At 29.9% G+C, this 12,554-nt stretch overlaps 1 protein-coding gene across 1 annotated transcript in view; it reads right to left on the bottom strand.

Moving 5' to 3' along the window:
• Positions 1 to 12,554, bottom strand: part of LOC122310044 (LRR receptor-like serine/threonine-protein kinase GSO2) — a 65,336-nt gene that overhangs the window by 31,282 nt on the left and 21,500 nt on the right. The gene's annotated exons all lie outside the window — the stretch shown is intronic.

The following is a 12,554-nucleotide window of genomic DNA, read 5'->3' as shown; positions in this document are numbered from 1 at the left end:
ACACGGGGAAATCGAGACGTCCGGATGGTGACAACCCGGGTCACCACCCTAACGACGGGTGCCAAGTGTGTGCAAAGGCAACATATGTGCACGAAGAAACATGCAGCGGATAACGAAAGTCATATAACTAAGTACCAGAATTTTTTCTTAACGTAATACAAGCTATTTAAAACATACATAAATAAAATATTACAAAACACTAATATAGTTTTAAACCAAATATAAAGCACAACATCAGCAACCCGGCGGAGCCGCATCCTCAGGCTCAGTCTCCTCCTCCTCATCCTCAAAACCTGCACCAAAAGCTACGGAACCAAAAATGGTACCGCAGGTAAGTAAAACCCAAACATCACCAGATAAAAAGACATAGAACTCAAACAAAATGCATGAAGCATGCCCAATGCACAAAACCCAAAAAAACATAATTTTTCACACACGCCAAAAGTCACATTTGGCCTCTATAACCGTCTCAAACCAAAATCCATATTATCTGTATGCGCCATGACCTCTCCTAGGGGTTATCCGCACACCCTGGCTCCAGTGCCACACCGCAGAGTACCACCACGCATGTGACACCTAACGAACGATGCCCAGTTCTACGCCCCGCGTGTTCGTAGCCAAGCATCCTCTAGCCCTCACTAGCGAAGGGCCACGGAGTCAGTGCGTAAAGCGATGCCCGATTCCGCGCCCGGCGCGTTCATAGCCAAGCACCCCCTAGCCCCCGCTCCCGTCGTCGCCCAGCGACAACTCAGGGGACATCACTCAGTTTATTCCGCTCCCGAGTGACCAGAGGAGCTCCACCGAGATAATACCCCATCCCGGCTTGGGGTCGTGATACACACGCACCCGTAAGACCACTTACGCCAATACACAGGCTTTTCACACTTGAACAAAAACACACGTGCATGCACCATGTAATGCCATATCAATGCACAAAAATAAACCATCAACATAAATCAAATAAACAAACAACTCCGTCCTCCATTCATTCGACCCCCGAACTCCTCGGACTCAGTCTGGAATCAGCCAACCAACAGATAAAATAATTGAATGAGCAATATACATTTAAATCTGAAAATAGGGTTTGGAAAATACTTACAGCGCTATACGGTAATTTTAGAAAACACTCGGCGTTGCAAACGGCGGAGAAAAAGCAACGTTACAGTGAAAATTCACTGTGGCCGTGGGTTGTAAAATACCCACTTTTGAACGGGGACAAACCAGGGCTTGGGATTGATAGGGAATGGTCTAGGGATGATTATGAAGCTATTGGAAGTGGTGGTTGGCTGTGGGTGGCGGCAGAAACGGCTTAGAGAGGCCGGATTTTCCAAAAAGGAAAGCTAGCTCGTGGGAGCTGTTCCGGTGACTATTGGAGGCCGAAAATAGGTGGGTTAGGACGGCAAGGAACCAGTGATGAAGTGGTGAAGAAATGGTGGCTGGAGGTGGAGCAACGGCAGCGGATCGAGCCAAAAACCGTGGGGGCTTTAAGGGTGTTTTCCAGCCAAATGGCTGGCCGGATGGGACTGGAATTTGGTGGGGGGTTGCGCCGGAGGGAGGGGATTCTAACGGTATGGGCGGTGTGCCGGACGACGGCGGGTCAAGGGCAGAAAGCAGCTCCGACGTGGGAGAGGAGAGAGAGAGAGAGAGAGAGAGAGAGAGAGAGAGAGAGAGAGAGAGAGAGAGAGAGAGAGAGAGAGAAAGAGAGAGAGAGACGGGGCCGATGCGGGAGGAGAAGAAGGAAGAAAAAGAAAAGAAAGAAAAAAAGAGAAAAAGAAAGAAAAAGAAAAAGAAAAAGAAAAAAAAAAAGAAAAAAGAAAAAAGGAAAAAGGGAAAAGAGATGTAGGAAAAGATGAGGTCTAATCCTCATTCCGGGAAAACAAAACAAACCCGCCGAAACCAAATTAAAATCAGTAAAATGACTAAAAGAAATAAAACACATCATCAAATAAATTAAAAACTAATTTTTAAAATGCAATAAATTAAAATAAATAAACTAATATATTAATTAAAATAAAAACAACCCTTCAGCGAAAATACACGCGAAAGCGGGTTATCACACTAGTGGTGTTCCCTCAAGATCTTAATCTACTTATTTTTCTTTTATATAGGAAATCTTTGCATAAAAATTCTGTTTCAATGAATTCTTTATTCAAACCTGAAACATCTACTGTCAGCACACCTTTAGAAACTGAAAATGTAAATCAAGAAGATTATAGCATAATAAACATAGAAAGAAATTTACAAGATTGGACAATTCCTAATGTACCTAAAAATCAAATATATAAACATTCAACTTTCTCCTCAAAATTATCATTTCTTACAAATTATAAAAGTAAAACAGTAGAAAAAACTATTAGCCTAAATAATGATTATGAATCATTACAATTATTAACAAAAGAAGCCATTAAACACCATAAGGAGCAGAAATATACATTTATACATATTGGATTGGTACAAGTAGCTGTAAAACCACTTACTAGAAATGGACTAAATGCTTCTATATTACTCTGTTTAAGAGATGGAAGACATTATAATTTCCATGATTCATTACTTGGCATGGTTGAATCTAGTTTATTTCAAGGTCCAGTATATTTTAACTGTTATCCCAATTATTCACTTTCATTATTTGATTCTAATATTCTACATGCCTTAACATTAAATATTAAAACAAATGGCTATCATATGATGAAAGGATCACATCCTTTAACTGTAGTATATAGGATCCATTATAAATTAATGAAAACAACATTAGAGCCACAGGCTCTCATTAATAGTCCAAAGGGCTACACATTATTATTACAATCTAGTACATCATATTTTAGCATACAAATTCCTAAACAGATTCATTGGAATCAGATTACTCTTTATAATGAATGACAATTAGAAAATATTATTCGATTACCGAATATAGAAAATAATTCTAAAGATGATTTAGATTATATAGATCAAAACCAGGACGGAACAATCCAAATTGCCTTTCAACCTTTTAGGAGATCATTTTCTTATTATTCTTTTCCAACACCCTCCAGCTACTATACACCACGATCTACAATCAGCAGGAATAGATAACAAAATTTTGATAATAGATCTGCAATTACTTCAGTCTCTAGAAATAAATCACAAAATTTTGATACCAGATCTCAAAATCTAGATACTCAAATCCGGGGAGTTATTCTTGGAAATATTATTGATACACCTGTATATTCAGTGAATCACCCTGATTCAGCATCATTTTCTAATCCCCATCAGAATAAAGAACCTTCTTCTCCAACCTATTCACAAGTGGTTGCAGATGACGCCCAAATATTTAACCTGAGTAAAGAAGAATTTAAAATTAATAAAGAATATCTTAAACAAGATTATATGAAAGAAGAAAATAAATAGAAAATACTTTCATTTTTTTCTACTTTCTCAAAATTAGAAAGAGATTATATCCAAATAAAATATTATGAATATTTAGAAAATATATAAATTAATACACCTTTCTTTACATAGTTTGAAATATATAAATCAAATTAGTTGTCGACTATAAATAGGACTACTAATCAATGGGTTAGAGTAGAAAATAATCAAATTATTTATGAAGAATACCCTCCTTTTGAAGCTATTAAGTATAATCAAAGAAATATACAAATATTGGCATCACCAATAAAGATATTAACTTCTCCAAAAACTAAAAATACTGATAATATAATTCAACAAAATAATTATACTAATTTATATTTAAAAACTATGAGCAAACAATTAGAAAGAATTGAAAACTTAATATCTCCTATTAAAACTCCTGTTAAAGAAATTAAAGAAATTCCTTTGTTTATTCCCCATGAAATACCTGCTCACTTAAAATCTAGTTTTCCTAAGACTAAAGAAGATTTACTAGAACAAATCTCTAACAAACTAGAAAAATTAAATATTAATAATAATGCTTCCATTTCAAGACAATCTCATATTAATGTATTAAGTAAGACAGATTCACTGATCTATCTAATTCTGAAATTAATAATATTGAAAATCAATTCAAAGAATTACAAATAAACAAAATTAAAAGAAATCATAGTAGGAAATTTTATCCTAGGGAATCTGCAAGGCATACTTCTATTACTCGTAATTGGTATCCGAGGCCTACCCCTCCAGATATACAATTCGAGAAAAGAAAACATATAGTGAGATTTGCTTTTGCACCAGATGCCTTATATGAAAGGAATATAGATGGATTATCTGAATATGACATATTAAATCATTTTCAAGAAATGATTATGATAGTTAATGTTTATAAAGCCAATAGGAGGACAGATCATCAAGTAGCACATATTCTAGTTATAGGTTTCACTGGCTAATTAAAAGGCTGGTGGGATCATTATCTTACACAAGAACAAAGAATGAGAATATTAAGTGCTTATAAGCATGATGAAAATATGCAAGAGATTAAGACAGAGGATAGTCAACTTATAGAAGATGCTGTTAATACTCTAATATTTATATTAACAAAACATTTTGTAGGTGATCCTTTCCAATTTAAAGAAAGAACTAGTGATTTATTAATCAATTTAAGATATCCTAGATTATCCGATTTTAGATGGTATAAATATGTCTTTCTAACTAAAGTTATGATTAGAGATGACTGCCAACAACCATATTGGAAGGAAAAGTTCATAGCCGGACTTCCATATTATTTTGCCTAAAAGGTACGAGAATCTTTAGTAAAATTAGATGGTACTATTGATTTTATCAATCTTACACATGGAGATATAATATCTTCTATTAATAGAACTGATATGATTATGTGTAACGACATAAGATTAAAAAAGTAAATGGAAAAAGAAAAGAAATTTGCTACAAAAGAATTAGATACCTTTTGTGAATAGTTTGGTTATTCTCCATTATTAGCTCCCTCTACAAGACATAAAAAAGGAAAAATAATTTATAAAACTTATCCAACTAAGAAAAGAAAATATAAAAAACCTTACAAAAAACCAAAAGAAAAACCAGTAAAGAGTAAAAAAAAGTTTAATAAAAAGAAAAAAACAAATTGTATGTTATAAATGTGAATATGTTGGACATTATGCATCAAATTATAAGGTTAAAAACGAAATTAATGAATTAGATATACCTTAAGAAGTAAAAGAAAAATTACTAAATATTTTTATACAATCAAATAAAGAAGATGAAATCTCTTAAGAAGAAGATGGAATTTATCAATTAAAAGAATCAAGTTTCTCAAAGCAATCTTCTATAACGAGTCAGAAGAAGATGAAATTCATATTTGTAATTATCTAGATAAAAATAATTGTATCTGTAATAAAACTATTAATGTATTATCTTCACATGAAAATATTATATTGGAATTAATAGATAAAATTAATAATCCATAGGAAAGAAAAAAATATTTAGAAAAATTAAAAGATACTTTTAGTAATCCCAAAACTTCTGAACCCAATTCAACCCCCTCACATATGATTTTCTAGAAATAGTAAATAGGTTCCAATTAGAAAAACAAAATATTACTATAAAGGACTTACATCAAGAAATTAATGAAATAAAGAAAGAAATTAGAAATTTAAAAGCTTCCAATATCAAACTTGAAGTTTCTAATGAACAATTATTACAAGAAATTATACTATTAAAAACAGATAAAAATAATGACACTCCTAAAAAAGAACAAGGAGAAAGCTTAGCAAAAATTACTAAAGAATAATCAGATAATTTTATAAACATACTTAATAAGATGAATTTTCAAAAATGGTATACTGAAGTAACTATTTCCATTAATGAAGAGTTCTCTTTTTCTGCAATAGCTTTATGAGATACATGTGCAGATCTAAACAGTATACAAGAAGGGATAATACTCTCTAAATATTTTGAAAAAACAAAAGAGACATTATCTTAAGCTAATGGAGCAAAATTAAACATAAGTTATAAATTATCAAATGCACATATATGTAATGGTGGAATTTTTTTAAAAACAACATTCATTCTAGTAAAAAACATCAACACTAGAGAAATATTAGGAAACCTATTTCTTGTTTTACTTTACCCTTTCTCTGTAACAGAAGAAGGTATTTCTACTAAAGTATTAGGAAAAGAAATTCAATTTAAATTTTTATTCCCTCCAGTCTCAAGAGAAATTAATTCCTTAAAAGAAGCCTCATTAACTAAAGAAATTAATTTTTTAACAAAAGTTAAAATCAAAAGAAAAGAAAAATAAATAAATTTCTTAAAACAAGAATTAAAATATAAAAGAATTGAAGAACAATTAAAAGATCCTTTATCAATTCAAAAAATTAATAATTTTAAAAATATAATTGAAAAAGAAGTATGTTCTAATTTACCTAATGCTTTTTGGAGTAGAAAATAACATATAGACAAATCACCTTCTGAAAAAGAATTTTCTAAAAAGAATATTCCTACTAAGGCCAGACTCATTCAAATGAATAAAGAATTATTACAATTCTGTAAACAAAAAATTAATGATTTATTAGCTAAATGACTTATTAGAAAAAGCAAATCACCATAGAGTTGTGCTGCTTTTTATGTACAAAAACAAGCAGAATTAGAAAGAGGTGTTCCTAGATTAGTCATAAATTATAAGGCTTTAAATAAAGTTTTATAATGGATTAGATACCCTATTCATAATAAAAAAGAGTTATTATCTTGACTTTATGCTGCCACAATATTTTCAAAATTTGATATGAAAAACAGATTTTGGCAAATCCAGATTGCTGAAAAAGATAGATACAAAACTACATTTACAGTCCGTTTTGGACATTATGAATGGAATGTTATACCTTTTGAATTAAAAAAATGCTCCTATTGAATTTTAAAATATTATGAATGAAATATTTACGCCTTTTACTTATTTTTCTATAGTTTATATAGATGATATATTAATATTCTCTTCATCAATTGAACAACATTGAAAATATTTAAATATTTTTGTTCAAATCATTAAACAAAATGGATTAGTAGTTTTATCATCTAAAGTTAAATTATTCCAAAATAAGATTAGATTCCTTGGACATGATATTTATCAAGAAACTATTACCCCAATAAGTAGGGCTATAGAATTTGTTAATAAATTTCCTGATGAAATAAAGGATAAGCAACAATTACAAAGATTTCTAGGACGTCTAAAAGATGTTGCTGATTTTTATCAAGTACTTAGGCCTTTATGTAAACCATTATTTAAAAGATTAAAAAAGAATCCACCCCCATGGACAGAGGAACATAAAAATATTATAAAACAAATAAAGGCTCATGTTAAGAAATTACCAAGCTTAGAACTCCCATCTCCTGATGCCTTAAAAATTGTCAAAACAGATGCCTTCGATCTTGGTCATGGAGGAATTTTGAAACAAAAATTATCAAATGAAAAGGAACAGATTATTCGATTCCATTCAGGATGCTGGAATCCTGACCAAAAGAATTATAGTACTATTAAAAAAGAAATTTTAGCTATTGTATTATGCATTTCTAAATTTCAAGATGATCTTTTGAATCAAAAGTTTTTACTTAAAATTGATTGTAAGTCAGCCAAGGAAGTTTTAATAAAAGATGTTAAAAACTTGGCTGCTAAACAAATTTTTGCAAGATGATAAGTTATTTTAAGTATTTTTGATTTTGATATTGAGCATATTAAAGGAGATTCTAATTCTCTTCCTGATTTTCTATCCCGAGAATTCTTACAGGGAAAATCATGTCTTCCTCAAAGTACAGAGTGAAATCTAAATCCTCCTATGCCAAATCACCTTCTCCTCCTTATCCTTCACCCTATCCTTCCATCACACCAAAACCCTATACAGTACTAGGGACATTACCACAAAACATTAGGCCATCCTATAATCCATTTTCACCATTATCCTCTCCAAAATTACCCACATACTCAAAAGCTGTTTCTTCTTCTAGTTATTCTCCTTCTCAAATTATCAATCCTCCGCTTTTATTTCAGCCCTCTGTAACTCCTATTATCTTCAGATCCCATTGGCATCCAGCCTTTCCTATTGAATCAGAATTACAGCATTTATCTGAACCTCAAAAATTACTTTACGCTTTTCTATTACCAGATTGACATTATGTTCCCCAAAACATTACCAAGATTCAAAACTTTTATGAATTTATTTTAGTAGACATTGATTCTATTATTATTTCTAAAATCCTCTGCTCTCTACAATCTCAACCTTCTCCACCTACAACTCCGATTATTGCATTCCACAAAGTTATTATTAAACAGGTTCTTACCTTAGAACAGTGGGGAAAAAGCCCATATTTGATGAGAAGATTTTCTCAGGCATATGATTCTCCTTATTTTGATTACTATGATTATTAGCAAGCATGGAGCAAAACATTCTTACGACAAAATAAGAATTTGCGCCATTCCTGGTTTTTCCATTTTGATAAATTACAGGAAATTAAAACTCTACCACGATAGTTCCTATTATGGTGGGGTCAATTTGGACTAGAATCTCTCATTCTTCCTCCATCTCTCCAGGAGAGTCTTCAGCCTTTTATATTATAGAAAGATTATCCACATTCATTATCACACTGTCCACCACTTCTCATTTTCTTTCTTAAAATCAAATTAAATTGGATCATGAAGTGAGAATATGTCATTAAACCTCATCCTTTTCTCAAAAACATTATGTTCTTGGCCCGCCAAGTCTCTGTAAAATGGTGGGAAAAGTATAATTATGATCATATTGTAAAATTATTCTCAAAGATTACCAAGGCCCCTGAGGTTCTTATTCAGAGAAGCAGATTTCAAGCTCAATTAGCAACAATTACCAATAAAAAAGATTTGAAAAAATTAGCCAAGACAATGTCACAAGTATCAGACAGTGATGAGGAAGAAGACCATCAAGTCAGATTATCTCCAGCACAGCAGACAACATCATCGCCACTGCAGCAGGTCTCTCTTTCTCAACAGGCCTCTCATTCTCATGACAACTCACCTGCAGATGATGGATTCTCAAGATCCGTTTGAACTGGAACTGGCAAATTATGACCCTCAAATTATGTAATTCCAAAAGATTACCGTCCTTTTGTCCATTATCAGAACACTGTTCAAAATGCTCGTTAGTCAAGAATCATCCAGCTGTCCAGTTATTGTTTAGCCGCCCATGTTTAATAAATGTAGCCGCCTATTTACTATGTATGAGTTATTAGAGTCACTGTACATGTCAGTAAGGTACTGTTTTGGAGTCTATAAATAGGCAGTTTGTAAGTGAGGAAAGACATTCAGAAATTCTCATCTGAAGCCATTCCTAGTCCTTCTCTTTCGTCACTCTCAAAACCTCTCTTTTGTAAACTCCTTTCCATGTCTCCTGCCTTTCAATCATTTGAGAATTAATCTCTTTGTAAGTATTATGTTTTCAATAAAGTTAATTTTATCTTATATTGTTCTTTACTTTTATTCATACATTAAGAACGGTTATACCGTCTACCCTTATGTTCTGCAGTTCATGCATTTGATTATTAATATTTATTCTATTATCTGTTAATAGAGATATTATATTATCTATTATATATATATCCTGGTACACGAAGTCGGTATCAGAGCCGACGGTTATTATATAATATAATATTATTATTTTATAGTTATTTTATTGTTGTTTATGTTTAATTTCATGATGAATTATTACGCACATAATATTAGTTTTCGTGATCGCTATGAATTAAATTGTTTAGAATATAATTTGAGATTTGAATTAAATAATTTACAAGAAAGGATAAAATATCTTAAGGAAAAACAATTATTAATGAAACTAGATTATTATTCAATGATGGAAAGATATCATGTGTATAGAAGTAGGCAAGCTGCAATAGAAGAATTAGAAGATCATCGTGACTTCTTAAGATCTGAAATTAAAAGTTTAAGAAATCACCTAAGTATTATTGCTTTATTAGAAAAAAAAATAATAAAAATTCGTTGGTAAAGAATTTTATTAACGGAAACCTACATCAAAGAAAATAGAGCATATTGAGAATCTTGTGATGGTAAGCCATGAAAATCCGTTGGTTAGTCCGTTCTTGTCAAGAAGGCTTTAAGGGTGGTCCCGGTGGTGTTCTCTCAAGATCTTAATCTACTTATTTCTTTTTTAATATGGTATATATACTATATATAGACTATAGTAGTATATTATATAAGACTATTATAATATATATTATATAATATAGTATATATATAGTATAGTATATAATATATAATCTAGTTATATAATAGTACAATATATAATAACTATGATATAATAAATAATATATTATATATGTATAATATTTAATCTAGTATATAGTAGTATATGTACTTATAGTACATATACTACTATGTACTACATATACTAATATAGTATATGTACTATATATACTATATATAGACTATAGTAGTATATTATATTAGAGTACTATAATATATAATATATATTATATAGTATAGTATATATATAGTATATTATATTATATATAATCTAGTATATATAATAGTATTAATATATATACTAGATAATATAGTATATTTACTATAGTATATATTATAATATATAATATGTAATATAGTTTATTATATATAGTATAAATGACTAGTATGTAAATTATAGTTATTATAGTCTACTACTATAATATATAATAGTTTATATATTATATATTTCAACTATAATATATATTATATATATATATTAAAATATATAATATATATTTCAACTATATATATACATGATATATAATTTACAATTAATATTGATTATTTTTTCATTTAATCAATCAAAATTGAGTTTACATGAAATTATATAATATCATATATAATAATTATATATTTTTTACCCAATACGTTCGAACATACTTGTTATACGTTCGAACGTATTAGAAAAAGTGGCAGGATTTTTCCCGCTTTAACTTTGGAATCCTAAAACGTTCGAACATTTTGTTGTTATGTTCAAACGTTAAATTAACTCCGTGGGCGGGATTATTATACGTTCGAACGTATTGTGTAAAATTTGGGCGGGATAACTTAGCGTTCGAACATTAAATTAGTTACGTTAGCAGGAGAATTAAACGTTCGAACGTACATTAATGAACGTCCGAACATTTATTGTATTACAACCAGAATATAAAACTTTCACTCACGGGAAAGCAGATTCATTCCATCCCATGCGTGAATTGAGAGAGAGGGAGACAGAGTTTTAGAGAGAGAGAGAGGAAGAAGAGGAGGGTTAGAGTGAGAGAGGGCTAGATAGAGTGTTAGAGTGAGAGAGAGTTAGAGTGAGAGAGGGTTAGATTGAGTTAGGGAGAGAGATTTTGTGTATATTTATTTTTGTGTATATTTTTTTTCTCCCAAATGAGAAAGTAAGGTAAAGTTTTTTTCTGCAAATGTATTTACAATTTACATTATATTTGTCAATTTTTTTTATATGTATTTAACTAGCTAGTTTTGTGAATTTTTTGAAGGATTGTTTGTTGTGGCTTGTTGAAAACTTGTGATTTGCAAGAGGAGGATAATGTGAGCACAAGGTATATATACTTATAAACTCTATTGTTAAATTTTGTTGTCAATTTTATCTGTGATATGGATTGTGTTGTACCATGAATTAAAATGAAAAATTGTTGTTATGTGTATGTTTATTCTTAAAATTAATATGTTTTAGATGTGTGTATTTTTTTGAAGCATATTATTTGTGAATTATTGTGGATTATTTGTGTAATATGTGTGATTAAAGAATTTATATATATATATTATAGTATATATATAATGTGATTATTTATTGTGCATTAATATATATGCAATATATTTTAATAATAACAAATATTATAAGTTATAATATTATTTACAAATAATAATATGGAAATTATCTTGAAGTAATATAATAAATAATATATACTAAGTGTCAATTAATCTAATTATTATATAGTAACAATGAAAATTTACAAAACTACCAATAAATAAGTTTCTAAATTGTTATGAATACAATTTAGATACTGTTGTTATTTATAAAAAATAACAACTAAAAATATAATTTACAAATAATAACAATTAAAATTATCTAATAATATATAGTATATTATATTATTATCAATCCCTAAGAAATAAATAAGATATAATTATTATAATAATTATATAATAACAATTAAAATTTAAGTGTTATCAATCCCTAAGTATAATAAAAAATATATATATAGTTTTTATCTATAATAAATATAGTGAGCCAATAATTGTGTTATTTTGTTAAACTAGAGAGAGATATTGTAAATATGCTCATAAGCTTCCCCGTCTTGTAGATATGTTTGAGAATTATTTTGAAAAAATGTCTGTCAAGTTACTTGACTTTCAAAGTCTCTCCGGCCTTGAGGGTTATCAAGGTCGAATAGTTTGTGAGTGTTAAGTAATTGGACATTCTTGTTAGATATGTTCATTCAAGTAACTCTCAATCATTCTTTACAAGAAAGGTAGTGTGTGAGTATATTCTTCTATCTAACCTTTTGTTTAACAATATTACACATGAGAATATTTGTTTGTAGTTGTTAATTCAAACAACATGCAGGAGAATTTGTTTGTAGTGTTTTTTGTAAGA

Source organism: Carya illinoinensis, chromosome 5 (assembly GCF_018687715.1).
Source record: "Carya illinoinensis cultivar Pawnee chromosome 5, C.illinoinensisPawnee_v1, whole genome shotgun sequence".
Classification (NCBI taxonomy): domain Eukaryota; kingdom Viridiplantae; phylum Streptophyta; class Magnoliopsida; order Fagales; family Juglandaceae; genus Carya; species Carya illinoinensis.
This window is presented reverse-complemented; position numbering and strand designations above follow the sequence as displayed.